The following is a 7,550-nucleotide window of genomic DNA, read 5'->3' on the forward strand; positions in this document are numbered from 1 at the left end:
TTACCTGCCAGTCCTAGCAAGGCAGCTCCGTTCACCAGTTTCTCAAGGGCAAGAGAGAACTCGTGCTGGCTTTATATCCAGAAGCTCACTCCAAATAGACGAGAGAAACAAAAGCGGGAGCAGGACCGAGAGATAAAAGGGCCCTTGTTAGTGCGCTGAAGCCGTTGCTGCAAATGGGACAGCGGAAGGAGAGCTAGGAGGGGGAAGAGTGAAGCAAGGTCAAAGAAGGATGATATCAATAGAATATCTCCAAATAGCACAGAATGCAGCAAGAAGTAGCAGCAGATGTCAGCCCAGCCCAGTGTCAACCCCTGTGGAGCTATGTAGAAAGACTTGGAAAGAAACGAGATCACTGCAGTTGGTATTAGGAGTGAAGGGAGAGCAGATGATACCTTTCTCCCCAGGAACTGAAAGCCACCACTTGCCATGGCCGCAACCTCAGCTCCTTTCTGACTGGCCCTGTTCAAGCTTTTAAGGGTTTTCTCTCTCTCTCTCTCTCTCTCTCTCTCTCTTTATTTCATATCATGACTCCTCTCCTTTCCCTTTGATTTCTCTTCTTCTCGCAGACTCTCTTGCTGCCAATTCTAACTCTGATCCTCACTCACCCCACTGGCTGTTTCTTGCCTGTACCACCAGGTTCCCTGGTTCCAGATGCTTACCCTGGCCTCCGCAGCATTCCGGGGCTGATGATGCATAACCAGGAGGATATATTTACTGCAGCACTCAGAAAATTCCCATCATGATTTCAGACATTACTGGCATGGACTGACTTTCCTAGCTGTGGAGGGAAGCCAACTGTGTATAAAAGAAGTCTGTTTTCCGAGTTCATCTCCCTTAATTTTAGTGAATGGATGTGGGTGTATTGAAAACTTAAGTTTCTTAAGAACTGCCTAAATTTCATAATTATTTCATTTTTCATCTGCTCACAGATGGCTTTGCCCTGGGTGTAAAAACCAAAGAGCCAATATAAAATTATGCTACCTTTGCTCTGGCAGTTGCATTTACAATTGCAAACGTTGGTTTTCAGAACCTTGGAGAGCACGGGCTCAACCCTCCATTTCCCTGGCTGGAGCTAGCTCAAGAGTAGGCTGATTTCTCCTGTAAAAATATGAAATAAGAAATAACGGGGTAAGTTAACAGTGAAACTAGTAACACAAATGCCTTGCACAATAACCTACTTTTACAGTTTCCATTGTATATCGATGCATAGCTTAAGAGGGTAGATTTGGAGTCGATAAGATTTGGGGTCAAAGCCAGGTTCTGCCAATTCCTAGTTTTGTCACCTTAGGCAATCTCCCCAAGCCTTGCTCTTGCTCTTCCATTCTGTCAAATGGAACTACAAACAGTAGCTACTCCTCAGGGTTGTTCTGATGATCCCATGGGATGCTGTGCACACAACCTTTAGCCCCTAATAGCGAGCACCCACTGATCCCTGCATGCTTTCAAATAAGTTGGTGCTGCCCTAGTTGAAGACAGCGGTATGGCCAGTACAGGGGCTCTTCAGTGGGGTTCTCTTCCAGGAGAATGACATACCCAGGAAGGAAGGAAGCAGCTCAGCCAACCCCCCTCCCTTGTCAGTTTCAGCTTCATGTTCTGGGGTGAGGGCTCCAGTTTAACTCATCCACCACTCAGAACCTTCTGTCGAGTCTGGTTTACCTGTTTGCCCATGTGCATAGTGCTACCAGCTATTGATAGTGTTTTCTTGCTTTTCCTAGTTCCTCTCCCACAGACAACTGGACCACATACTCATTTATGCCTTTCAAATGTGTTTATTGAACATCTACTTAGTGTCAGTATTGCGCTAGATGCTTGAGAGATGGTGATGAGCAAAAGGGAATGATCCATTTCCTCTTTGGGGGAAATTTCTCATCCTGAGAATCTTGGACAAGTTAGAGGCCACCTCCCACTAGTGAAGTGAGAAGGCCAGGCTACTGACTTCTCCACTGTCCTTGCAGCTGGGGCCCACACACGTGACCGAGACTCAGTCAGTGAGGCTCACCTGCCCCAGACTTCTGACTGGGATCTGGTGAACCTAAGCAGCAGGTAACATGAAAGATTCCTTCTGGAGGTAGCCGTGGTGGGTGCAACACCCAGTGTCCAGAGAACCGAGAATCCTGGGGCTGACACCAATGCCTGGTGACTTGTGCTGGCATCGTTGGGGCTGCCGGTCACTGTGACTCGTGTCCGACATGGACTGCCCAGTAGCGTCAGCCAGACTAGTTTAGTGGCAGAACTGTGGTTCTGCCCACATAGCCTCCCTTTGTTCCTGGCCATATTTGAAAGCGGGGTGATCATAGGCAAGTGCCTCATTCTCTATAAGCCTCAAGCTTCTTATCTATAAAATGGAAATCACAGCAGGTGAAGAAGAATGTGCAGAAAGTGCTTACCATATCATACCTGGAACATAGATGCATAATATATGTGAGCTCCTATTAATGTATGAAAACAATAAAGGAGAACATGAGAAAGGTGGCAAAATTTGTGAGCGAAGTAGTTGACTGTGACACAGGCTACTCAAGCATAAAAGAAAATGACCAAATATATTTTACTTATTTCAGTGATTGATATTATGACTGAGCTACAGGGAGGCAGGCAGGCTTTGGGCTAGTAAACTGTCTCCTTTCTGTGCTCAGCACATCACGTGAGGTTTCTAGATACCAATGGTTTTCTTTTTAAGTCTCAAATGAAAAATAGATCAGAATGATTGAATTTTTAAACTTGATATTTTAGCAACAGATATATACAGACATAGAATCCTTAGCTATAAGGGCCCTCAAAAAATTGCCCTGGCTGGCATAGCTCAGTGGATTGAGCTCGGGCTGCGAACCAAAGTGCCGCAGGTTCGATTCCCAGTGAGGGCACATGCCTGGGTTGCAGGCCATGACCCCCAGCAACTGCACATTGATGTTTCTCTTTCTCTCTCTTTCTCCCTCCCTTCCCTCTCTAAAAATAAATAAATAAAATCTTTAAAAGAAAATCTTTTTAAAATAATAATAATAATAAATCATTATAAGTTAATGACTAGCTAGTATGGTCCTACACATTTGAAATTCATATCTACCCCTCCCGTTTGCTGATGCCTCCATTTATGAGTCTCATAACCTTCTCCCAAAGAACTCAGGGTCCAACTTTGGATTCTCACTGTCTTTTACTGTGTCTTTATTATCATGTACATGTCTCTTATGTCCAATAGCTAACAGAACCAATGTGCTTTGTATTATTTATGTGTAAAACCAGGTTGGACCAATAAATATTAATCTTTCTGAATGTTTCTTCATGAAAACCATTAACACACGTACAGATAGAACTACCATGACAATCTTTCACTTGAACACAGCATCCTTCAGTAGTCTTTCTTTAGTTTTATTTTTTAAAAGATTTTATTTATTTATTTTTTAGAGAGAGGGGAAGGGAGGGAGAGGAGAGGGAGAGAAAGATCAATGTGTGGGTGCTTCTTGTGTGCCTTCCACCAGGAACCTGGCCTGTCACCCAGGCACGTGTCCTGAGTGGGAATAGAACCAGCGACCCTTTGGTTCACAGGCCTGTGCTCAGTCCACTGAGCTACACCAGCCAGGGGCTCAATATCCTTTTTTTAAATGCCACACTTTAGTGTAAATTATTGCCTTATAGTTTTACATGGCTGTTGTTCTTTCTATATTATTTCATACTACATGCCATAAATTGTGCATAAGTATGAAGTATCTAAGTAATTCTGCTAACATCTTTGAAAATTTTACAAATGCCTGGACTTTAGGCAAAATAACTGAAGTGTCAGTTGCCCCGGAAGCATTCAAAGGGACAGCATTCTTAGCGGGTACCCACTAGTCTTCATCAAATTAACCTCCTTCCCATAAATGGTCACCAAACTAAAAGAGCTTGGTTAGCAAAAGCCCTGATATGTATAAACCAAACTCAGGGCATGAAGATTTAAACAGCTACAAGAATGGCTTGTTTGGAATGGAAGTCTCACCTTACTGCCCATGTAGAGGTGTCTCCAACGGCAAAGATCATTGATTTTTTAGGATGGGGAGATGGAATGTGGAACAGTTGTAACACACCAACATGAAGAAGCGAAATGGCAAGTGATTCAAAAAAGAAACTTAAAGATAGGCTTACAAAAACTATGAAGGGTTGCTAAGAAATGAATTCTTAGGGAAAAGGGTTTCCATTTCATTAAGACATTGGCCTTAAGGGTTTGGCCAAGAAGAAATTCCCTTCTAAAGTTAAAGTCTGTTTTGGATTTTTTTTTAAAAAAAGTCTATTATCACAAAAACAAAGAAATCACCAAAACACAGGCTGCAGGTCAAGGTTGTGTAGAAAGAATCATGGCAGGGCTCGCAGAGTTTACCTCTGAGCACCAAGAAGTCATTTGGAGCTTCAGTGAACAGAATGTCTTAGTGACTCGCATCTTGGTATAGTCAGGGGTTAGACTGTCACTTAATTTCTTAGCTCTATTTGAAGTTGTAATTTGTATTAAAATTACTAATGGAAAATCAGTCAACTCCAACTGTAGGAATCGTGTCTGTGTATTAACTCCAGCAATTGGTTTTCATTATCCTGGAATTCATAAAAAAAAAAAGACAGTTTTTCAAAGGGCAAAGCCACTGGTTTGAAATATCACTTTTCCCGTTCTATTAACATGGCCAAGTAATTTAAAACTCTCACCACTAGATAAGAAGACACTTACACTTTCATTTTTTACCTCTAATAAATGTTTAGGTTCCTACTTTCCTTTTCGTGTTATCTCTTGATTTTTTTTTCTATTCCTTTTATTTTGAGATTTCTTTTATTCAGGTGCTATTGCTTTTACTCCAAAGCTCATTTCCCCTTTTATTCCTATCATTTGATGTATTTTACAAGTGTGGTTTGAAAATACCCTCTTTCTTTAGACAAATCACTTTCCTTAAACACAAGAAACTTCTTCAAGGTGGCGATCTGTCAAAATAGTACGCAGGAGGTGGAAGCAGCCAGGCTGTTATTTATCAATGGGAACCAGGTGTCGACTTGTGTAGAAAGATTTGAAAATTATCCCTAAAGAACAGTGGCGGTCTAAGCTGAATACAGATATGGATTCATGTCAGCGTGATTACTGGGGAAAGGATTCATTCAAATGCAGTTTTGGCAAGAAAGAAAAAAAAATTTTGTACGGCCTAAATACTTGGTAAATTACCTTTGTTTGCAACAGTCTGTTTTGTGAAGTGTGTAGATTTGAAAGAAAAACAAGAAGGAGACTTCTATTATGTATGACATTAAATATCAAAAATGCTCTGTCAGCTTCTGCGCAACTCTTCAGTGCTTGCTTTTTTTTTTTTTTTTTTTTAAGGGGACTTGTTATAGTGGCAGATGAAAGTGACACTATAAAGAGGATTTGGTATGTATGGACTCCCCTTAGCCTATTGTAACACTCGGCTCCCACAATCTGTAGCATAGCTATTGTTACCCTCCTAGACAGCCAAGGACACCGAGGGTCAGGCGCCGTGAAGAAATTGCCAACACACACACCCGGGAAGGAAAGGAACGGGGACTTGAATGCAGGACCACCTGCCGCTGAAGTCCATTCTCCTCGTCCGAGTTTGTTTTAAATTTACCCAAAGATATTTTTCAGTCTGTGCATGCAGTGTCCTCTTCCGTGACTTTAATTACATTCCAGCTTGATGTTTGTGCCATCAGGAGGACACATTTGTCAGAGCCACCTGAAGCTCTCCTCACGCCACCGTTGCGGTGAGGAAGTGAAGGCTCGCTGGGGGAAAGAGATTGAGCACTCCCCATGTGGGGGGACGGTGCACAGGGATGCACTGGCACTATTTTCATTCCTTTTCAAAGTAGCCACACATTCACGTACTCATTCAGTACACAGTTACTGGTGTGTTATGGGATCCACACCCAGGCTCTCGGGACCCAGCGGTGCACAGGGCAGGCGAGGTCCTTGACTGCACAGAGCTCGTGTTCTAGAGGGGAGACAGACAAGAAACGAGCAAAATACGTGGGAACCTGAGTTACTGTCAGGACATGTGAGCTGAGGCTTGGAGGATGATAAGGAAGTAAGAGCAGGTGAAAATCTGGAGATGCAAACAGAAGCAACCGTGAGGGCCAAGAGTCCGAGAAGAGAGGACACTTGCAGTGTTCAGGGACAGGAGAAAGGTCTGTGAGGCTGAGTGATGGGGAGAACAGCGTGCCAGGGGCAAACTAAGAGGTAAACTTGGTAATGGGCGTGGAGGGAAAGGGAGGAATGGAGGACTCCTTGGTTTTGGCATAAGCAACTAAGTAGATGGTAGAGCCATCTACTGAGATGTGGCTGACGAAAGAAGAACAACAGGTTTGAGGAGAAAAATCTAGACCTCTGTTTTGGATGTATGAACTCTGAGATGTCTACTAGACACTTAATTAGAGGTGACAGGGCAATTGGTTCTATGAGTTTGGTGCTTGAGGGAGGAGTCTGACAGTAAATACAGTTTTAGAAGAGACGAGTTATTATATAGTCATGGTGTGTTTCTTTATTAATGTATTACATTACAAGATTTTACAATGGGTCTAATAAATACTATAATTTTAAAGTTGCAATGAAGCATAAATGCTATTTGGAGATACCTGCAAAACTGTAGTGTAATATCAAAATAGCTGTGATTTCTTTTTTTTTTTTTATCCTCACCTGAGGACATTTTTTCATTGCTTTTAGAGAGAAAGAAAGGAGAGAGAGAGAGAGAGAGGAAAATGAACTGGTTTCCTCCTGTATGTGCTCTGACCAGGGATCGAACCCACAACCTAGGTATGTGCCCTGACCAGGAATTGAACTGTGAGCTTTTGGTGTACAGGCTGACAGTCCAACCAACTGACCTACCTGGCCAGAACAAAACCCTTGTGACTTCTACTGCTGATAAAGATTTCAGGTCTTGCTAATACAACTGCAGCTTGTTCAATTAATAAAAACAGAAATGTAATATTTTCCCATCTAAGTTCATAAAACTCTTGGATTTCTTCCATGGGCACCCCTTTCATTATAACCAGGGACCTAGCAAAGATGGGGACTGATGAGGGCTGTTTTGTGGAATCCGTAGCTCCCGTTTTTCTCGAGGAAGGCGAGGTCATCCTCTGAGGGTAGGAAGCGGGGAAAGGAGTAAGGAGGTGTGAGGAGTACGGGGAACGCGAGGACTGAAGTGCTCAGTCCTGACACGGGAAGCAGACACTCAGGGAAGAGTGGTGTCACCAAGCACGTGGGCTCTGCACGCAGTCTTCCGTGGTTTGAATTCAGGCTGCCGCTTTTTTCACTGTGTGACCTTAAGAACGTGACTTCACATCTTTTCACCTCATTTCCTCATCTCCAAAATCAAGATAACAGCTGTATCTACCACGTAGACATGTAGTCAGGATTAAAAAGAGTTCATATAAATAGAGAGTTTAAATTATGGCTGAGATAGACTAAATGCTAATCTCTGTTTTGAAGACGAGGGTTGTGGCAGTGGTTATGAGAACAAGGAATACGTGTGAGGATTCAGAAGACACTTACTAGGTGGCGATGCCCAGTTTGGAGATTAATTTGATAGGCATAGCGG

The sequence above is a fragment of the Phyllostomus discolor genome, chromosome 15 (assembly GCF_004126475.2).
Source record: "Phyllostomus discolor isolate MPI-MPIP mPhyDis1 chromosome 15, mPhyDis1.pri.v3, whole genome shotgun sequence".
In the NCBI taxonomy this organism is placed as follows: Eukaryota; Metazoa; Chordata; class Mammalia; order Chiroptera; family Phyllostomidae; genus Phyllostomus; species Phyllostomus discolor.